Below are 22903 nucleotides of genomic sequence, written 5' to 3'. Positions count from 1 at the left end.
ATTCCCACGGGTGTCGCCTTACCATGGCCCGGGACCGTTTGCGCCTTTTGGCTCACGTATATGATAGTGTCGCTAGCATCCATATGACAGAGAACCCGGGCCGACATGACTAGTCGTGAACCCAAAGTGGCACTAACTTACGGGGACAGGCATACATGAAACAACATCGAGCATGTCGGTCAGCAGCGTGTGAATCCGGGTTGTAGCAACTGGGCTAACAGGACTCCGGTAACCCGGGCTGTAGCAGGCTAGGCAGGACTCCGGATGTCACTGTGTCACATTTCCCTGAAGGGACAGACACAGGAACGAAGTGAATCACATGCCGGCCAGTCTAACTGTTCCGGAGCAGTAGTGCTGGGCTAGCAGGACTCCGGTAAACCGGGCTGTAACGGACTACCATGGCTCGGTGGAAGCACTAGACTACATTTCCCCATAAGAGAGGCTACCAAGGATAGACAACTAGGTTGTCGGATCCCACACATAGCAATACACGTTACACGTACGCATAACATGCAAGTATGTGATGTACAACATGGCATCACAACATAACGCAAACTCATATAGATAAAGGCCCAGAAGAGCCATATAGCATTAAATACAAACAGGGGTCACATGACCCATCATTCAGAGCATACAAGCAACAGAAGCATTTCATGTCTGAGTACAGACAACTACAAAAGAAAAGCTGAGAAGCCTGAATATGTACAAGACCCTCCCAAGGGTACAAGACCGTAGCTGGGGTAACAAGCTAGTCGTCGAAGTCCATGCAGAACTACTACTGAGACAGAAGTCTCATCTGCAAAAACATAAATTAAGCAACGTGAGTACAAAGGTACTCAGCAGGACTTACATCAGATCCTATCATACATTCATTAGTATCAAGGAGGCAATGTGGGGCTCAGTTGCAGCAAGCCAGCTTTGACTCAGTGGCTAACCTATTCTACGACTACGAGTAACTTCTTTGAGGTAAGAAAGCGCACACGAGTGCACTAATCACCACCTCAATACACCAGTATGGATTCCTTCCTGTCTCACTACGAGAAGCCATCCATAGCACTCACACTTATCTTGAGCATTTTAGAGTATCCACTTCAAGTTGTCTATGTACCACGTAAGCATCCAAGAAGTCCATAACCGCGGAACCAGCTATTCGAATAGATCATGTTAACCCTGCAGGGGTGTACTTCTTCACACACCCTCTCGCCACTTACCACCATGTACACGTCGTGTATCTCGGCAACCTTCAAGCGGAAGCCTGGCGAGGGAGTCAGCCACGACCTGACTAACCACACAAGACTCTAGTCCAGGTTTATCGCCTATTCGGGTTCCATCCGCAAGGAGATCCGGCTGGGGTGTCGCTCACGGCCCCAAACGATGTGAGCAGGGTTCCCAAGCCCACCATCCGGGTGCCACTTGGTACACCGTGCCACTGTGGCTAGTCTGTCCCAAGCCCACCTGGCCGAGTGCCACTTGGTAGACTACTAACACTACCTACAAACACCGGAAACTGATTGCAACTCCTAGATAGAGATCAAGTTGGTTAATAAGTCGAGAGGGGCACTTATGCATTATAATGTGTGGTAGTAGCTAGTCATTGGACAACATACACAGAACTCAGTGCTTAAGGATGGTTCCAGTGAGACAACCCACCATGTACTCCTACATGGCCTCTCACCGCTACCTTTACCAAATCGTGTTCACACACTTAACTCTCAGCACCAGAACATATCATAACACTCCAATTCATTCCCAATGAATCAGACCTGACACAACTCTAAGCAATAGTAGGCATGGCATGGTAGGAACACAACATGGCTCAATCAACTCCTACACATGCTAGTGGGTTACAACTATTTACTGTGGCAATGACAGGTCATGCAGAGGAATGGGTTCAACTACCGCAACATAAAGTAGTAGTTGAATCGCTGTTGTCCTAATGCAATAAAAGAGAGCTGGAGCGAGAGAGTGGGATTGTATCGGAATGAACAAGGGGGGGGTTTGATTGCCTGATAGATCAACAGAGGGGCACTACTTCTCAGACAGGTACTCTAGAACACTCTCAGGAGCAGGACCTATCGAGAAGGAACGATGTCGGCAATCAATACACAAGCATAGGCGACAATATGATGTATGAACATGGGATGAATATGTGATGTTGTTTGTTCTAATGCATCAAGCATTATATTTGGAATAGGTCCATTTGAACCAAAGGTTCAAATGCAACTCTAAATTAAGTCTCTTAAAATGCCATGAATGTGTTTTCACATATACAGCAGGTATAACTTGGTTTTTCATGCATGAAAATGGTACAGATGGATAGATTGCAATTTGCTGATAATTTTTCATATATAAATTATTTCAATCTGAGCCACGGTTGAATTCCTATGAATTTTAGAAGTTTTACTAATTTTCTGGAATTTCCTGATTTATTTTAATACCAGAAAATGAATAACTACGTCAGCATTACAGAGACATGACATCAGCGAGTCAACCGAGGCTGACCAGGTCAAACCTGACGTGTGGGGTCCACACGTCAGTGACACAGTTAATTAACAGAGGGGGTTATTTCTAATATAATTAAAAGATTAGGCGCCGGGGCCCACTGTTAGTGTCACAGAGGGGGGTAATTAGTGCGGGTTTGACCCGGTTTGACCGGCGGTTAGTCGCCGGCAAGGCCGAACGTGGCGGAGCGCGTCGGGTTCGTTGCTCCGGCGACCATTTGGGGCGGCGGAGTCCACGGGCGAGGAGCCAGGGCCCGTCCGCGTCGTCTGGAGCAAGCGGGAGAGGCGGGGGTGGCCGGAGCTCGCCGGAGCGGAGCTCACAGCGGCGGCCGGAGCTCGGCTCAAGCAGCAGAAGGGGCTAGAGGCGCAGGAGGCAGGTTGCGTGGCCAGACGCATGGCCGCACGCACCGAGCATGTGCCCCTGTCCTCCTAGCGCGAGGAAGGGGACGACTGGCACGGCCAGCTGGCTGGGCCGGCCTGCTGGGCCGCGGGGCCAGGCCAGGCTGCACAGTGTCAGGCCGTAGGTAAGCACAGGTAAGCGTTTTTTTCCACTTTTGTTTCTTTTCTATTTTTCTGACATTTGTTCTGATTTAGTAAAATACAAGATCATTTTATTTACTTGTGTCAATTTTTGCAGGGACCTAAGGGATTAATCCAAAGCCCCTCACCAAAATTCAGAATTTTTGGATAGATATAAAATATATAACATATATATCCAATGCAAATAATTATTGCATTAATTCCAAATGGCCAAGATAAATATTTATGAGCTCCTAAAAATATTGGTTTGAGATTTACCTCTGACCAATATTTTCAGAGAGCAACATGAACATTTTCTTGGACCCTTTTGGATCAATTTTTATTTGGGTCATTTCCAGAAATGATTTCTGAGGGTTTCACAAATCCCCATTTCAAATTTAACTGAAATTTAAACATGATGCACACATGAAGGCTAGCCTAGGTCATACCAGAACTAGGGATGTGACAACTCGCCCCCACTTGAAAGAATCTCGTCCCGAGATTCAGGGGTCGATGGAAAGAAGGTGGGGTACTCCAGTCGAAGACAATCTTCTCGCTCCCAAGTAGCTTCTCTCTCAGAGTGATGAGACCACTGAACCTTGAGAAACTTGATGTTTTGACGTCGGGTAACACGCTCTGCTTGATCAAGAATGCGAACAGGGTACTCTCAATATGTGAGGTTATCTTGGAGATCAAGCGTTTCGTGGTCCACTCCACGGATGGGATCCAAGAAGCAACGCCTAAGTTGAGAGACGTGGAAGACATCATGAACTTGAGAAAGATGTGGGGGTAGTTCCAACTGGTAGGCAACCTCTCCTCGTTTGGCGAGAATGCGAAAAGGACCAATGTAACGAGGAGCCAACTTGCCCTTGATACTGAATCGATGAGTACCCTTCAAAGGGGTAACCCGAAGGTAAGCCTTGTCGCCAACTTCATAAGCTACTTCCTTATGACGACGGTCATACTGGCTCTTTTGACGAGATTGGGCTGTTTTCAAATTCTCACAAATAATGCGAACTTGCTCTTCTGCTTCCTGAATCATATCCGGTCCAAAGAATTGTCTTTCCCCGGTTTCTGACCAGTTCAAAGGTGTTTGACATCTTCGTCCATAGAGAATCTCGAAAGGAGCTTTCTTGAGACTGGATTGGTAGCTATTGTTATAAGCAAACTCGGCGTAAGGAAGACACTTCTCCCAATCCATACCGAATGACATAACGCAAGCTCTGAGCATGTCTTCGAGAATTTGGTTGACCCTTTCCACCTGACCACTCGACTGAGGGTGGAAAGCGGTACTGAAAGAAAGATGGGTGCCCATGGCAGTTTGGAAACTCTCCCAGAAATGAGAAGTGAAAAGACTACCACGGTCTGAATTGATCTCTAGTGGAACACCATGAAGTGAAACTATTCGAGAAATATATAAGTCAGCGAGCTGACTAGCGGTGATATTCTCTCGAATAGGTAGGAAGTGAGCCACTTTGGAAAGACGATCAATGACTACGAAGATAGCATTATTCCCTTTCTTGGTCCTGGGAAAGCCGGTGATGAAGTCCATACCAACTTTATCCCATTTCCACTCAGGAATAGCTAAAGGCTGAAGGGTGCCAGCAGGTCTTTGATGCTCTGCCTTAACGCGACGACAAACATCACAGTTAGCAATGAACTGAGCGATTTCTCTCTTCATCCTAGTCCACCAGAACCTCTGACGTAGGTCCTGATACATCTTAGTACTACCGGGATGAATGGTGAGGGGAGATTCATGGGCCTCCTTAAGGATCAGTTGTCGCAGATGTTGATTCTTGGGAACCACCAAGCGATTCTCAAAGAAAACAACACCTCGATCATCCATAGAGAAACATCCACCAACTCCCTTCTTAATGTTTCTCTTGATGCGGATAACACCCCTATCAAACTTCTGGTCAGAAATGATCTGATCCTCAAGGGTAGGTTTCGCCACCAAGGTAGAAAGGAATCCGTGAGGAGCAATGTGAAGATTAAGCTTACAGAATTCCTCATGGAGAAGTGGTTGGCCCTGCTGCAACATAAGATTGTTGCAATAGGACTTACGATTTAGCGCATCAGCCATGACATTGCCCTTGCCTGGGGTGTAGGTAATCCCTAAGTCATAATCTGAGATCAACTCCAACCAACGTCTTTGCCTAAGGTTCAAATCTGGTTGGGTGAAGATATACTTGAGACTCTGGTGATCGGTGTAAATCTCGCAATGCTTACGAAGAAGGTAATGTCGCCATGTCTTAAGTGCATAGACTACGGCTGCAAGCTCTAGATCATGTGTAGGATAATTCTCCTCATGTGGATGCAACTGTCGAGATGCATAGGCAATCACATGGCGATCCTGCATAAGAATGCAACCTAGTCCCTGTCGTGAGGCGTTGCAGTAGATAACAAAGTCTTTAGTGAAATCCGGTGCCACAAGTATGGGAGCAGAAGTCGGGCGTCTTTTCAGTTCCTAAAAATTGTACTCACACTGTGGGGACCACTCAAACTTTTTATCTTTCTTGAGAAGTTCCGTGAGAGGTTTGGCCACTTTGGAGAAGTTCTCAACAAAGCGGCGACAATAACTGGCTAGACCAAGAAAACTCCTAACTTGTTTAACTGTTTCAGGTGGAGTCCAATCAAGAACGGCCTGAACTCTCTCGGGATTGAAAGCAATGCCCTTACCAGATATCACGTGGCCTAGATAGGTCACATCTGGCAACCAACATTCGCACTTGGAGAACTTGCCATAAAGGCGATGCTCTCTGAGTTTCTCTAACACAAGTCTAAGATGTTCGGCATGCTCCTCCTCGTTCTTCGAGTAGATAAGAATATCATCGAGGTAAACCACGACGAACTTATCTAAGTACTCCATGAAGATCGAGTTCATCAAGCGGGAGAATGTAGCTGGAGCATTGGTTAGAACAAAGGACATGACGGTGTACTCGTACTGGCCATAACGAGTGACAAAAGCCGTCTTAGGAATGTCCTCGTTTATAATCTTGATTTGGTGGTAGCCTAACCTCAAATCCATCTTGGAGAAGACTGAGGATCCAGCGAGCTGATCATACAGGTCGTTGATCCTGGGGAGCGGATACTTGTTCTTTATCGTGACCAAATTAACGGGATGATAATCTACAACCATCCGGTCCGTACCATCCTTCTTCTTGACGAAGAGGACGGGGCAATCCCAAGGAGAAGAACTAGGACGGATGAAACCTTTTTGCAAGGACTCATCAAGTTGTTTCTTAAGCTCAGCTAGTTCTAAGGGTGCCATCTTGTAAGGTCTCCTAGAAATTGGGGTGGTTCCTGGGATAAGATCTATGACAAACTCTACATCTCTGTCGGGTGGAATACCTGGCAGTTCCTCTGGAAAGACATCCGGAAAGTCATAGACTACCGGGATATCTTCAAGGTCTGGAAGAGGGCTGGCATTAAGAGAATAGAGTTGACGCTTTGCAACTCTGGTGGAGACAGTGACTATCTTGCCAGATGGGTGTGTAAGCTGAACAGACCTAGTGTAACAATCAATCTTGGCATAATGAGCTTTCATCCAGTCCATACCCAAGATGATGTTAATATCTGTAGACTTGAGGGCTATAAGTGATGCAAGGAATACAAGTCTGTTGACAAGGATTTCATTACCATGGCTTACACTAGAAGTTTTCCATTTGGATCCAGGATTTGAATGACTAGTGGAGAGGGCATATCACAAAATGTTATGTTGTGCAAGCTGGCATAGCTTTCAGAAATGAAAGAATGAGATGCTCCAGTATCGAACAAAACCGATGTTGGATGACAATTGACAAGGAGTGTACCAAGAACGACATCCGGATCATCATGAGCGTCTTTAGCTGAGACGTGATGCACACGTCCACGTTCAGTGGGAGCTGACTTGACACTGATCATCTTGCATGGTGGCTTACCACGGCTAATAGGCTTCTCAGGCTGGGGTGGAGCATAACTGGCTTGAGAGCAGTCACGTGCATAGTGTCTTGGCTTTCCGCATGTGAAGCAAGTCCCTGAAGTTGGATGTGGACCCGCATTGACAAGCGGTCTACCAATAGGCCTGGGTGGAGCATACTGCTGCACTGAGTGAGGCGCCACATAAAATGGCCTCGGTGATTATCCGGGTGGAAGAGCGGAGTTCGGAACCCAAATTCGGCGCTTCTGAGAACTAGAACCGGAGGAAGAAACCAAATCACGGGTGTGCTTACGAGACTCCTCGTAAGTGAGCTGAGTTGTCTCCGCATTAATGGCCTTGTTCACAAGAGCCTGGAATGTATTGCAATGGTGCAAGTGGAGATCACGACACAACTTGGGGATGAGACCCTTCCGAAACCTAGCCTGCTTCTTGGCATCCGTGGACACCTCCTCTGTAGCATAACGGGCGAGGTTCTCAAACTCTCTACTATAAGCATCAATAGCCATCTTACTCTGGGTGAAACTACAGAACTCTTCTCTCTTGCGGTAAATGAGAGCCTGAGGAATGTGATGCTCGCGAAAAGCCTCAGTCAAATCTCTCCAGGTAGGTATCTGGCCAGCTGGGAGCATAGCCTCATAGTTTTGCCACCAAAGACTAGCAGGACCTTCCAGGTGATATGCAGCATAGGTGACCTTGTCACCTTCAGCTACGTTCGCAGAACGCAGCTTGTGAGTGATACTACGAAGCCAGTCATCTGCATCGAGTGGCTCAATGGAATGATGAAAGGTAGGTGGGTTCAGACCAATGAAGTCATAGATGGTCGCTGACTCTTTGTACTGATGTGTGGTGTTCTCCTCAATACGTGCTAACAAGCGGTTAGACTCACGCTTGTTCCTCTCCATATCTAACATGAACTCTGCCAACGAAGGCTGGTCGGGAGGATCCTCATCCCTAGCATCTCCGTGGTTCCGACTACGAGCAACAGAACTTCGGTTAGCTGACGACATCCTGAGAAACGAAACCAAGGACGGGATCAACAGCAACTATAGGATGGAGAATGTAGCACAAGGGAATTAATATCTCTCGAACTCCTAGGACAATTCCGGTAGCATAACGGCAGTAAAATGCTCAAAATTTAGACATCCTGCAAACGATGGGGTAGTACCACAACTCAACATCATCACTCAAGGTTCTGAGATATTACTAAACAGGCTACACCGGAAGTACTTGAAAACTGGAATATGACTCTGATCAACCAATCCTAAGAGACTACGGAGTAGTAACTCATGATCCTGATAGACGGAAGAGAAATCCTAGTTCCTTAACCCCGTAGGAAAGATAGGATGACTCAGATCAGAAGGCATGAGGTAAAAGGAGTAAAAAGAGCCTTACGTTCCCTTCCATAATCAATTCCCTTATATAACTAAAGAATTTCTAGACTCAACTTCGACCAAGTTGGCTTGCAAATCCTACAGGCAGTCAGGCTCTGATACCAAAACTGTCACGACCCCGATTCTAAGTCACACCAATCTAGCATGTAACACCTCATATCACTTTGCGACCTCACGCACGGTATTCCCACGGGTGTCGCCTTACCATGGCCCGGGACCGTTTGCGCCTTTTGGCTCACGTATATGATAGTGTCGCTAGCATCCATATGGCAGAGAACCCGGGCCGACATGACTAGTCGTGAACCCAAAGTGGCACTAACTTACGGGGACAGGCATACATGAAACAACATCGAGCACAGCAGCGTGTGAATCTAGGCTGTAGCAACTGGGCTAACAGGACTCCGGGAACCCTGGCTGTAGCAGGCTAGGCAGGACTCCGGATGTCACCGCGTGACATTTCCCCGAAGGGACAGACACAGGAACGAAGTGAATCACATGCCGGCCAGTCTAAGTGTCCCGGAGCAGTAGTGCTGGGCTAGCAGGACTCCGGTAAACCGGGCTGTAGCGGACTACCATGGCTCGGTGGAAGCACTAGACTACATTTCCCCATAAGAGAGGCTACCAAGGATAGACAACTAGGTTGTCGGATCCCACACATAGCAATACACGTTACACGTATGCATAACATGCAAGTATGTGATGTACAACATGGCATCACAACATAACGCCAACTCATATAGATAAAGGCCCAGAAGAGCCACATAGCCTTGAATACAAACAGGGGTCACATGACCCATCATTCAGAGCATACAAGCAACAGAAGCATTACATGTCTGAGTACAGACAACTACAAAAGAAAAGCTGAGAAGCCTGACTATGTACAAGACCCTCCCAGGGGTACAAGACCGTAGCTGAGGTAACAAGCTAGTCGTCGAAGTCCATGCAGAACTACTACTGAGACAGAAGTCTCATCTGCAAAAACATAAATTAAACAACGTGAGTACAAAGGTACTCAGCAAGACTTACATCAGATCCTATCATACATGCATTAGTATCAAGGAGGCAATGTGGGGCTCAGTTGCAGCAAGCCAGCTTTGACTCAGTGGCTAACCTATTGTACGACTACGAGTAACTTCTTTGAGGTAAGAAAGCGCACACGAGTCCAGTAATCACCACCTCAATACACCACTATGGATTCCTTCCCGTCTCACTACGAGAAGCCATCCATAGCACTCGCATTTATCTTGAGCATTTTAGAGTATCCACTTCAAGTTGTCTATGTACCACGTAAGCATCCAAGAAGTCCATAACCGTGGACCCGGCTATTCGAATAGATCATGTTAACCCTGCAGGGTGTACTTCTTCACACACGCTCGCACCACTTACCACCATGTACACGTCGTGTATCTCGGCAACCTTCAAGCGGAAGCCTAGCGAGGGAGTCGGCCATGACCTGAGTAACCACACAAGACTCTATTCCAGGTTTATCGTCTATTCGGGTTCCATCCGCAAGGAGATCCGCCCGGGGTGTCGCTCACGGCCCCAAACGATGTGAGCAGGGTTCCTAAGCCCACCATCCGGGTGCCACTTGGTACACCGTGCCACTGTGCCTAGTCTGTCCCAAGCCCACCTGGCCGAGTGCCACTTGGTAGACTACTAATACTACCTACAAACTCCAGAAATTAATTGCAACTACTGGACAGAGATCAAGTTGGTTAATAAGTCGAGAGGGGCACATAAGCATTCCAATGTGTGGTAGTAGCTAGTCATTGGACAACATACACAGAACTCAGTGCTTAAGGAAGGTTCCAGTGAGACAACCCACCATGTACTCCTACATGGCCTCTCACCGCTACCTTTACCAAATCGTGTTCACACACTTAACTCTCAGCACCAGAACATATCATAACACTCCAATTCATTCCCAATGAATCAGACCTGACACAACTCTAAGCAATAGCAGGCATGGCATGGTAGGAACACAACATGGCTCAATCAACTCCTACACATGCTAGTGGGTTACAACTATTTACTGTGGCAATGACAGGTCATGCAGAGGAATGGGTTCAACTACCGCAACATAAAGTAGTAGTTGAATCGCTGTTGTCCTAATGCAATAAAAGAGAGCTGGAGCGAGAGAGTAGGATTGTATCGGAATGAACAAGGGGGGGGGGTTTGCTTGCCCGATAGATCAACAGAGGGGCACTACTTCTCAGACAGGTACTCTAGAACACTCTCAGGAGCAGGACCTATCGAGAAGGAACGATGTCGGCAATCAATACACAAGCATAGGCGACAATATGATGTATGAACATGGGATGAATATGTGATGTTGTTTGTTCTAATGCATCAAGCATTCTATTTGGAATAGGTCCATTTGAACCAAAGGTTCAAATGCAACTCTAAATTAAGTCTCTTAAAATGCCATGAATGTGTTTTCACATATACAGCAGGTATAACTTGGTTTTTCATGCATGAAAATGGTACAGATCGATAGATTGCAATTTTCTGATAATTTTTCATATATAAATTATTTCAATCTGAGCTACGGTTGAATTCCTATGAATTTTAGAAGTTTTACTAATTTTCTGGAATTTCCTGATTTATTTTAATACCAGAAAATGAATAACTGTGTCAGCATTACAGAGACATGACATCAGCGAGTCAACCGAGGCTGACCAGGTCAAACCTGATGTGTGGGGTCCACACGTCAGTGACACAGTTAATTAACAGAGGGGGTTACTTCTAATCTAATTAAAAGATTAGGCGCCGGGGCCCACTGTTAGTGTCACAGAGGGGGGTAATCAGTGCAGGTTTGACCCGGTTTGACCGGCGGTTAGTCGCCCGCAAGGCCGAACGTGGCGGAGTGCGTCGGGTTCGTCGCTCCGGCGACCATTTGGGGCGGCGGAGTCCACGGGCGAGGAGACAGGGCCCGTCCGCGTCGTCTGGAGCAAGCGGGAGAGGCGGGGGTGGCCGGAGCTCGCCGGAGCGGAGCTCAGGGCAGCGGCCGGAGCTCGGCTCGAGCAGCAGAAGGGGCTAGAGGCGCTGGAGGCAGGTTGCGTGGCCAGACGCATGGCCGCACGCACCGAGCCCGTGCCCCTGTCCTACTAGCGCGAGGAAGGGGACGACTGGCACGGCCAGCTGGCTGGGCCGGCCTGCTGGGCCGCGGGGCCAGGCCAGGCTGCACAGTGCCAGGCCGTAGGTAAGCACAGGTAAGCGTTTTTTTCCACTTTTGTTTGTTTTCTATTTTTCTGACATTTGTTCTGATTTAGTAAAATACTAGATCATTTTATTTACTTGTGTCAATTTTTGCAGGGACCTAAGGGATTAATCCAAAGCCCCTCACCAAAATTCAGAATTTTTGGACATATATAAAATATATAACGTATATATCCAATGCAAATAATTATTGCATTAATTCCAAATGGCCAAGATAAATATTTATGAGCTCCTAAAAATATTGGTTTGAGATTTACCTCTGACCAAAATTTTCAGAGAGCAACATGAACATTTTCTTGGACCCTTTTGGATCAATTTTTATTTGGGTCATTTCCAGAAATGGTTTCTGAGGGTTTCACAAATCCCCATTTCAAATTTAACTGAAATTTAAACATGATGCACACATGAAGGCTAGCCTAGGTCATACCAGAACTAGGGATGTGACAACTCGCCCCCACTTGAAAGAATCTCGTCCCGAGATGCAGGGGTCGATGGAAAGAAGGTGGGGTACTCCAGTCGAAGACGATCTTCTCGCTCCCAAGTAGCTTCTCTCTCAGAGTGATGAGACCACTGAACCTTGAGAAACTTGATGTTTTGACGTCGGGTAACACGCTCTGCTTGATCAAGAATGCGAACAGGGTACTCTCAATATGTGAGGTTATCTTGGAGATCAAGCGTTTCGTGGTCCACTCCACGGATGGGATCCAAGAAGCAACGCCTAAGTTGAGAGACGTGGAAGACATCATGAACTTGAGAAAGATGTGGGGGTAGTTCCAACTGGTAGGCAACCTCTCCTCGTTTGGCGAGAATGCGAAAAGGACCAATGTAACGAGGAGCCAACTTGCCCTTGATACTGAATCGATGGGTACCCTTCAAAGGGGTAACCCGAAGATAAGCCTTGTCGCCAACTTCATAAGCTACTTCCTTATGACGACGGTCATACTGGCTCTTTTGACGAGATTGGGCTGTTTTCAAATTCTCACAAATAATGCGAACTTGCTCTTCTGCTTCCTGACTCATATCCGGTCCAAAGAATTGTCTTTCCCCGGTTTCTGACCAGTTCAAAGATGTTCGACATCTTTGTCCATAGAGAATCTCGAAAGGAGCTTTCTTGAGACTGGATTGGTAGCTATTGTTATAAGCAAACTCGGCGTAAGGAAGACACTTCTCCCAATCCATACCGAATGACATAACGCAAGCTCTGAGCATGTCTTCGAGAATTTGGTTGACCCTTTCCACCTGACCACTCGACTGAGGGTGGAAAGCGGTACTGAAAGAAAGATGGGTGCCCATGGCAGTTTGGAAACTCTCCCAGAAATGAGAAGTGAAAAGACTACCACGGTCTGAATTGATCTCTAGTGGAACACCATGAAGTGAAACTATTCGAGAAATATATAAGTCAGCGAGCTGACTAGCGGTGATATTCTCTCGAATAGGTAGGAAGTGAGCCACTTTGGAAAGACGATCAATGACTACGAAGATAGCATTATTCCCTTTCTTGGTCCTGGGAAAGCCGGTGATGAAGTCCATACCAACTTTATCCTATTTCCACTCAGGAATAGCTAAAGGCTGAAGGGTGCCAGCAGGTCTTTGATGCTCTGCCTTAACGCGACGACAAACGTCACAGTTAGCAATGAACTGAGCGATTTCTCTCTTCATCCTAGTCCACCAGAACCTCTAACGTAGGTCCTGATACATCTTAGTACTACCGGGATGAATGGTGAGAGGAGATTCATGGGCCTCCTTAAGGATCAGTTGTCGCAGATGTTGATTCTTGGGAACCACCAAGCGATTCTCAAAGAAACAACACCTCGATCATCCATACAGAAACATCCGCCAACTCCCTTCTTAATGTTTCTCTTGATGCGGATAACACCCCTATCAAACTTCTGGTCAGAAATGATCTGATCCTCAAGGGTAGGTTTCGCCACCAAGGTAGAAAGGAATCCGTGAGGATCAATGTGAAGATTAAGCTTACAGAATTCCTCATGGAGAAGTGGTTGGCCCTGCTGCAACATAAGATTGTTGCAATAGGACTTACGATTTAGCGCATCAGCCATGACATTGCCCTTGCCTGGGGTGTAGGTAATCCCTAAGTCGTAATCTGAGATCAACTCCAACCAACGTCTTTGCCTAAGGTTCAAATCTGGTTGGGTGAAGATATACTTGAGACTCTGGTGATCGGTGTAAATCTCGCAATGCTTACGAAGAAGGTAATGTCGCCATGTCTTAAGTGCATAGACTACGGCTGCAAGCTCTAGATCATGTGTAGGATAATTCTCCTCATGTGGATGCAACTGTCGAGATGCATAGGCAATCACATGGTGATCCTGCATAAGAATGCAACCTAGTCCCTGTCGTGAGGCGTTGCAGTAGATAACAAAGTCTTTAGTGAAATCCGGTGGCACAAGTATGGGAGCAGAAGTCAGGCGTCTTTTTAGTTCCTAAAAATTGTACTCACACTGTGGGGACCACTCAAACTTTTTATCTTTCTTGAGAAGTTCTGTGAGAGGTTTGGCCCCTTTGGAGAAGTTCTCAACAAAGCGGCGACAATAACTGGCTAGACCAAGAAAACTCCTAACTTGTTTAACTGTTTCAGGTGGAGTCCAATCAAGAACGGCCTGAACTCTCTCAGGATTGAGAGCAATGCCCTTACCAGATATCACGTGTCCTAGATAGGTCACTTCTGGCAACCAAAATTTGCACTTGGAGAACTTGCCATAAAGGCGATGCTCTCTGAGTTTCTCTAACACAAGTCTAAGATGTTCGACATGCTCCTCCTCGTTCTTCGAGTAGATAAGAATATCATCGAGGTAAACCACGACGAACTTATCTAAGTACTCCATGAAGATCGAGTTCATCAAGCGGGAGAATGTAGCTGGAGCATTGGTTAGACCAAAGGACATGACGGTGTACTCGTACTGGCCATAACGAGTGACAAAAGCCATCTTAGGAATGTCCCCGTTTATAATCTTGATTTGGTGGTAGCCTAACCTCAAATCCATCTTGGAGAAGACTGAGGATCCAGCGAGCTGATCATACAGGTCGTTGATCCTGGGGAGCGGATACTTGTTCTTTATCGTGACCAAATTAACGGGATGATAATCTACAACCATCCGGTCCGTACCATCCTTCTTCTTGACGAAGAGGACGGGGCAATCCCAAGGAGAAGAACTAGGACGGATGAAACCTTTTTGCAAGGACTCATCAAGTTGTTTCTTAAGCTCAGCTAGTTCTAAGGGTGCCATCTTGTAAGGTCTCCTAGAAATTGGGGTGGTTCCTGGGATAAGATCTATGACAAACTCTACATCTCTGTCGGGTGGAATACCTGGCAGTTCCTCTGGAAAGACATCCGGAAAGTCACAGACTACCGGGATATTTTCAAGGTCTGGAAGAGGGCTGGCATTAAGAGAATAGAGTTGACGCTTTGCAACTCTGGTGGAGACAGTGATTATCTTGCCAGATGGGTGTGTAAGCTGAACAGACCTAGTGTAACAATCAATCTTGGCATAATGAGCTTTCATCCAGTCCATACCCAAGATGATGTTAATATCTGTAGACTTGAGGGCTATAAGTGATGCAAGGAATACAAGTCTATTGACAAGGATTTCATTACCATGGCTTACACTAGAAGTTTTCCATTTGGATCCAGGAGTTTGAATGACTAGTGGAGAGGGCATATCACAAAATGATATGTTGTGCAAGCTGGCATAGCTTTCAGAAATGAAAGAATGAGATGCTCCAGTATCGAACAAAACCGATGTTGGATGACAATTGACAAGGAGTGTACCAAGAACGACATCCGGATCATCATGAGCATCTTTAGCTGAGACGTGATGCACACGTCCACGTTCAGTGGGAGCTGACTTGACACTGATCACCTTGCATGGTGGCTTACCACGGCTAATAGGCTTCTCAGGCTGGGGTGGAGCATAACTGGCTTGAGAGCAGTCACGTGCATAGTGTCCTAGCTTTCCGCATGTGAAGCAAGTCCCTGAAGTTGGATGTGGACCCGCATTGACAAGCGGTCTACCAATAGGCCTGGGTGGAGCATACTGCTGCACTGAGTGAGGCGCCACATAAAATGGCCTCGGTGAATATGCCGGTGGAAGAGCGGAGTTCGGAACCCAAATCCGGCGCTTCTGAGAACTAGAACCGGAGGAAGAAACCAAATCACGGGTGTGCTTACGAGACTCCTCGTAAGTGAGCTGAGTTGTCTCCGCATTAATGGCCTTGTTCACAAGAGCCTGGAATGTATTGCAATGGTGCAAGTGGAGATCACGACACAACTTGGGGATGAGACCCTTCCGGAACCTAGCCTGCTTCTTGGCATCCGTGGACACCTCCTCTGTAGCATAACGGGTGAGGTTCTCAAACTCTCTACTATAAGCATCAATAGCCATCTTACTCTGGGTGAAACTACAGAACTCTTCTCTCTTGCGGTCAATGAGAGCCTGAGGAATGTGATGCTCGCGAAAAGCCTCAGTCAAATCTCTCCAGGTAGGTATCTGGCCAGCTGGGAGCATAGCCTCATAGTTTTGCCACCAAAGACTAGCAGGACCTTCAAGGTGATATGCAGCATAGGTGACCTTGTCACCTTCAGCTACGTTCGTAGAACGCAGCTTGTGAGTGATACTACGAAGCCAGTCATCTGCATCGAGTGGCTCAATGGAATGATGGAAGGTAGGTGGGTTCAGACCAATGAAGTCATAGATGGTCGCTGACTCTTTGTACTGATGTGTGGTGTTCTCCTCAATACGTGCTAACAAGCGGTTAGACTCACGCTTGTTCCTCTCCATATCTAACATGAACTCTGCCAACGAAGGCTGGTCGGGAGGATCCTCATCCCTAGCATCTCCGTGGTTCCGACTACGAGCAACAGAACTTCGGTTAGCTGACGACATCCTGAGAAACGAAACCAAGGACGGGATCAACATCAACTATAGGATGGAGAATGTAGCACAAGGGAATTAGTATCTCTCGAACTCCTAGGACAATTCCGGTAGCATAACGGCAGTAAAATGCTCAAAATTTAGACATCCTGCAAATGATGGGGTAGTACCACAACTCAACATCATCACTCAAGGTTCTGAGATATTACTAAACAGGCTACACCGGAAGTACTTGAAAACATGGAATATGACTCTGATCAACCAATCCTAAGAGACTACGGAGTAGTAACTCATGATCCTGATAGACGGAAGAGAAAGCCTAGTTCCTTAACCCCGTAGGAAAGATAGGATGACTCAGATCAGAAGGCATGAGGTAGAAGGAGTAAAAAGAGCCTTACGTTCCCTTCCATAATCAATTCCCTTATATAACTAAAGAATTTCTAGACTCAACTTCGACCAAGTTGGCTTGCAAATCCTACAGGCAGTCAGGCTCTGATACCAAAACTGTCACGACCCCGATTCTAATTCACACCGATCTAGCATGTAACACCTCATATCACTTTGCGACCTCATGCACGGTATTCCCACGGGTGTCGCCTTACCATGGCCCGGGACCGTTTGTGCCTTTTGGCTCATGTATATGATAGTGTCGCTAGCATCCATATGGCAGAGAACCCGGGCCGACATGACTAGTCGTGAACCCAAAGTGGCACTAACTTACGGGGACAGGCATACATGAAACAACATCGAGCATGTCGGTCAGCAGCGTGTGAATCCAGGCTGTAGCAACTGGGCTAACAGGACTCCGGGAACCCTGGCTGTAGCAGGCTAGGCAGGACTCCAGATGTCACCGCGTGACATTTCCCCGAAGGGACAGACACAGGAACGAAGTGAATCACATGCCGGCCAGTCTAAGTGTTCCGGAGCAGTAGTGCTGGGCTAGCAGGACTCCGGTAAACCGGGCTGTAGCGGACTACCATGGCTCGGTGGAAGCACTAGACTACATTTCCCCATAAGAGAGGCTACCAAGGATAGACAACTAGGTTGTCGGATCCCACAGATAGCAATACACGTTACACGTACGCATAACATGCAAGTATGTGATGTACAACATGGCATCACAACATAACGCCAACTCATATAGATAAAGGCCCAGAAGAGCCACATAGCCTTAAATACAAACATGGGTCACATGACCCATCATTCAGAGCATACAAGCAACAGAAGCATTACATGTCTGAGTACAGACAACTACAAAAGAAAAGCTGAGAAGCCTGACTATATACAAGACCCTCCCAGGGGTACAAGACCGTAGCTGAGGTAACAAGCTAGTCGTCGAAGTCCATGCAGAACTACTACTGAGACAGAAGTCTCATCTGCAAAACATAAATTAAACAACGTGAGTACAAAGGTACTCAGCAAGACTTACATCATATCCTATCATACATGCATTAGTATCAAGGAGGCAATGTGGGGTTCAGTTGCAGCAAGCCAGCTTTGACTCAGTGGCTAACCTATTGTACGACTACGAGTAACTTCTTTGAGGTAAGAAAGCGCACACGAGTCCACTAATCACCACCTCAATACACCACTATGGATTCCTTCCCGTCTCACTACGAGAAGCCATCCATAGCACTCACATTTATCTTGAGCATTTTAGAGTATCCACTTCAAGTTGTCTATGTACCACGTAAGCATCCAAGAAGTCCATAACCGCGGACCCGGCTATTCGAATAGATCATGTTAACCCTGCAGGTTGTACTTCTTCACACACGCTCTCACCACTTACCACCATGTACACGTCGTGTATCTCGGCAACCTTCAAGCGGAAGCCTGGCGAGGGAGTCGGCCACGACCTGACTAACCACACAAGACTCTATTCCAGGTTTATCGCCTATTCGGGTTCCATCCGCAAGGAGATCCGGCCGGGGTGTCGCGCACGGCCCCAAACGATGTGAGCAAGGTTCCCAAGCCCACCATCCGGGTGCCACTTGGTACACCGTGCCACTGTGCCTAGTCTGTCCCAAGCCCACCTGGCCGAGTGCCACTTGGTAGACTACTAACACTACCTACAAACACCAGAAACTAATTGCAACTCCTGGACAGAGATCAAGTTGGTTAATAAGTCGAGAGGGGCACTTAAGCATTCCAATGTGTGGTAGTAGCTAGTCATTGGACAACATACACAGAACTCAGTGCTTAAGGACGGTTCCAGTGAGACAACCCACCATGTACTCCTACATGGCCTCTCACCGCTACCTTTACCAAATCGTGTTCACACACTTAACTCTCAGCACCAGAACATATCATAACAGTCCAATTCATTCCCAATGAATCAGACCTGACACAACTCTAAGCAATAGCAGGCATGGCATGGAAGGAACACAACATGGCTCAATCGACTCCTACACATGCTAGTGGGTTTCAACTATTTACTGTGGCAATGGCAGGTCATGCAGAGGAATGGGTTCAACTACCGCAACATAAAGGAGCAGTTGAATCGCTGTTGTCCTAATGCAATAAAAGAGAGCAGGAGCGAGAGAGTGGGATTGTATCGGAATGAACAAGGGGGGGGTTTGCTTGCCTGATCGATCAACAGAGGGGCACTGCTTCTCAGACAGGTACTCTGGAACACTCTCCGGAGCAGGACCTATCGAGAAGGAACGATGTCGGCAATCAATACACAAGCATAGGAACCAATATGATGTATGAACATGGCATGAATATGTGATGTTGTTTGTTCTAATGCATCAAGCATTCTATTTGGAAGAGGTCCATTTGAACCAAAGGTTCTAATGCAACTCTAAATTAAGTCTCTTGAAATGCCATGAATGTGTTTTCACATATACAACAGCTATAACTTGGTTTTTCATGCAGGAAAATGGTACAGATGGATAGATTGCATTTTTCTGATAATTTTTCATATATAAATTATTTCAATCTGAGCTACGGTTGAATTCCTATGAATTTTAGAAGTTTTACTAATTTTCTGGAATTTCCTGATTTATTTTAATACCAGAAAATGAATAATTGCGTCAGCATTACGAGTCAACCGAGGCTGACCAGGTCAAACCTGACGTGTGGGTCCACATGTCAGTGACACAGTTAATTAACAGAGGGGGTTATTTCTAATCTAATTAAAAGATTAGGCGTCGGGGCCCACAGTCAGTGTCACAGAGGGGGGGTAATTAGTGCGGGTTTGACCCGGTTCGACCGGCGGTTAGTCGCCGGCGAGGCCGAACACGGCGGAGCGCGTCGGGATCGTCGCTCCGGTGACCATTTGGGGCGGCGGAGGCCACGGGCGAGGAGCCAGGGCCCGTCCGCGTCGTCTGGAGCAAGCGGGAGAGGCGGGGGTGGCCGGAGCTCACCGGAGCGGAGCTCGCGGCGGCGGCCGGAGCTCGGCTCGAGCAGAAGAAGGGGCTAGAGGCGGAGGAGGGCAGGTTGCGTGGTCGGACGCGTGGCCGCGCGCACCGAGCCCATGCCCCTGTCCTCCTGGCGCGAGGAAGGGGACGACTGGCACTGCACAGTGCTAGGCCGCAGGTAAGCATAGGTAAGCGTTTTTTTTACTTTTGTTTCTTTTCTATTTTTCTGACATTTGTTCTGATTTAGTAAAATACTAAATCATTTTATTTACTTCTGTCAATTTTTGCAGGGACCTAAGGGATTAATCCAAAGCCCCTTACCAAAATTCAGAATTTTTGGACATATATAAAATATATAACATATAGATATCCAATGCAAATAATTATTGCATTAATTCCAAATGGCCAAGATAAATATTTATGAGCTCCTAAAAATATTGGTTTGAGATTTACCTCTAACCAATATTTTCAGAGAGCAACATGAACATTTTCTTGGACCCTTTTGGATCAATTTTTATTTGGGTCATTTCCAGAAATGATTTCTAAGGGTTTCACAAATCCCCATTTCAAATTTAACTGAAATTTAAACATGATGCACACATGAAGGCTAGCCTAGGTCATACCAGAACTAGGGATGTGACAGTGACGGTCGCGACGAGGACGAGGGTGAGCCTGCCCTCGGTGGCGACCGTGTCTCCTCCAGCTACGACGGCTCTTCCTCCGGTGACGGCTCCAGCAGTGGTGGCTACGACCAGCCACCGCGCCCGCTTCGAAGGAGGCAGCGGGTCATCTCGTCGTCGCACCTCCGTGAAGCGTGAGGAAAGGTCCGGCTAGGCTCGGGGCGCCGCTAAGGGCCTGCCTCCGCGGATTGCGGCAATGCCGCTTTGTTTAGCTCTTTTTCCTGCATCAAAAAATTAAACCAGTATGGGCCTAGAGGGGCGTGTATCGAACTGTGGTTCCTTAGTTATCGCACTGTGCATGTTATCCTCATGCCGTGTTGTTATTTTTGCGCAAAGATAACTTAGCCTGGTGTATCCAGGACGTCCTCTTCCTCATGAGGCGTTTGTTTCCTTGCGTCCATCTTAACCTGGTGGTCTGTGCTTGCTCGAAAACTTCAAAAATTCGTTAGGGGTGCGCTAGAGGATTTGCCGTCCACCCAAGCCTCGACTTGGCGCTTTGTATTGCGGTACCCGAGGGGCACGGATTAGGAGAGATGCGCCAGCTTTCAGGCTCGAACGAGGGTGGCTCGCGAGAAGGCAGAGAGAAGAAAAATGCTCGCGAGGGCACCTGCCTAGCCCCCTCGCGAGGTATGCGAGAGAGAGAACACGAGCAAACCAGAGCCAAAAAATGCGGTAAGAGGCTAGGGAATCAAATCAGCAATGAACACCAAGAGCAACTTCGATTAAGGAAAAGTGAGCCAACTACGGAAAGCAAATGAAAAGCCGCGTCCGGCACCTAATCTAGTCTTCAAGTCTTCTCACCAGCGCGGAGCTAAGTGCTGCAACTAGGCATGGGCGGGAGCCCCAGGGCCTGAGGCCGGCGCTCCTGAGACTCCGGGGCGTGTACAGCCCCAACTCATTATTACGTGAGAGTGTCACGGGCGGCGATTCTTCACAGGCACCGGACCTTCTTCACAGGCTCTGGGCCTTTCTTCACAGGCTCTGGGCCTTGCTTCATAGGCTCTGGGCCTTGCTTCATGGGTAGAACTTCAGGAGGTGCTTGATGTTCTAGGCGTTTTGGATAGGTGTCCCTTCTTGCGTCTCCAGGCGCACGGCGCCAGGCCTGGAGATGTGGACGACCCCGAACGGGCCCTCCCACATGGGTGAAAGCCTATGCAACCCTTCCCTGGAGAGGACCCGCCTCAGGACCAAGTCACCCGTCTCGAGCGTCCTGGAGCGAACGTTGCAGCAGTGGTATCACCGCATCGCTTGCTGGTACTTTGCCGCCCTTAATGCAGCTTCGTGACGTTGTTCCTCCCCCAGCACGAGATCCATCCCCCGCGTGGTGTCCTACTGCGTTTCGTCGAATGCCAGGACCCGTGTGGAGCGATGCTTGACATCGTGAGGAAGGACTGCTTCGGCTCCGTAGACGAGGAAGAATGGAGTCTCGCCCGTTGGCTTGGTAGCGGTGGTGCGGATAGACCACAACACGGACTGGAGCTTGTCGTTCCAGCCCCTACCGCATGCCTCCAGCTTCTTCTTGAAGGTCCTGGTCTTGAGGCCCCTCAGGACCTCTGCGTTGGCGCGCTCAGCCTGACCATTGATCCTGGGGTGGGCCACCGAAGTGTAGCAGATCTGCGTTCCAAGGTTAGCATAGTAGGTTTTGAAGAGGTTACTAGTAAACTGTGAGCCGTTATCTGTGATGATGCGGTTGGGGACCCCGAAGCGGCTCACGAGGCCCTTGATGAACTTGACGCCAGAGCCGGCCGGGATGGTACGGACGGCTTCCACTTCCGCCCACTTGGTGAACTTGTCGATGGCGATGTAGAGATAGCGATAGCCCCCTGGCGCCCATGGGAACGGGGCTAAGATGTCCAGCCCCGAGACTGCGAACGGCCATGTGAGAGGGATGGTTTGGAGGCCCTGAGCAGGCTGATGGATTTGCTTGGTGTGGAATTGGCAAGCTTCGCAAGACTTCACCAGCTCGGCTGCGTCGTTGAGTGTTGTAGGCCAGTAGAATCCACTGCGGAACACCTTGCCGACGAGGGTCCGTGACGACGAGTGGTGCCCGCAGTACCCGCCGTGTATGTCAATCAGCAGCTCCCTTCCTTGATCGCTGGAGATGCAGCGCAGCGTGACATCGTTCGGCCGTTTCCTGTATAACTCGCCGTCTTGGATGCAGTATGCCGTGGCTTGCCGGGCCACGTGCTCCGCGTCCTCTTCCTTCTCCGGTAGCGCCCCGTGTGTCAGGTACTCCTTGAATTCCTTGGTCTAGCATTCCTCCTGGTGCTCGAGCGCCAAGAGCAGCCGAGCTCCTGAGGTCGGGCCACAGGCCAGGGCTCCCGTGGCCGGAGGCTGTGGGAGCTCCTCCCGAGGCTGAGTGGTGCTTGAAAGAGGTGGCGTAGCTGATGGCTTGAAGAGCCGCACCTCAAAGATACCAG

The sequence above is a fragment of the Aegilops tauschii genome, chromosome 3 (genome assembly GCF_002575655.3).
Source record: "Aegilops tauschii subsp. strangulata cultivar AL8/78 chromosome 3, Aet v6.0, whole genome shotgun sequence".
In the NCBI taxonomy this organism is placed as follows: Eukaryota; Viridiplantae; Streptophyta; class Magnoliopsida; order Poales; family Poaceae; genus Aegilops; species Aegilops tauschii.
Note: the sequence above shows the minus strand (reverse complement) of the source record.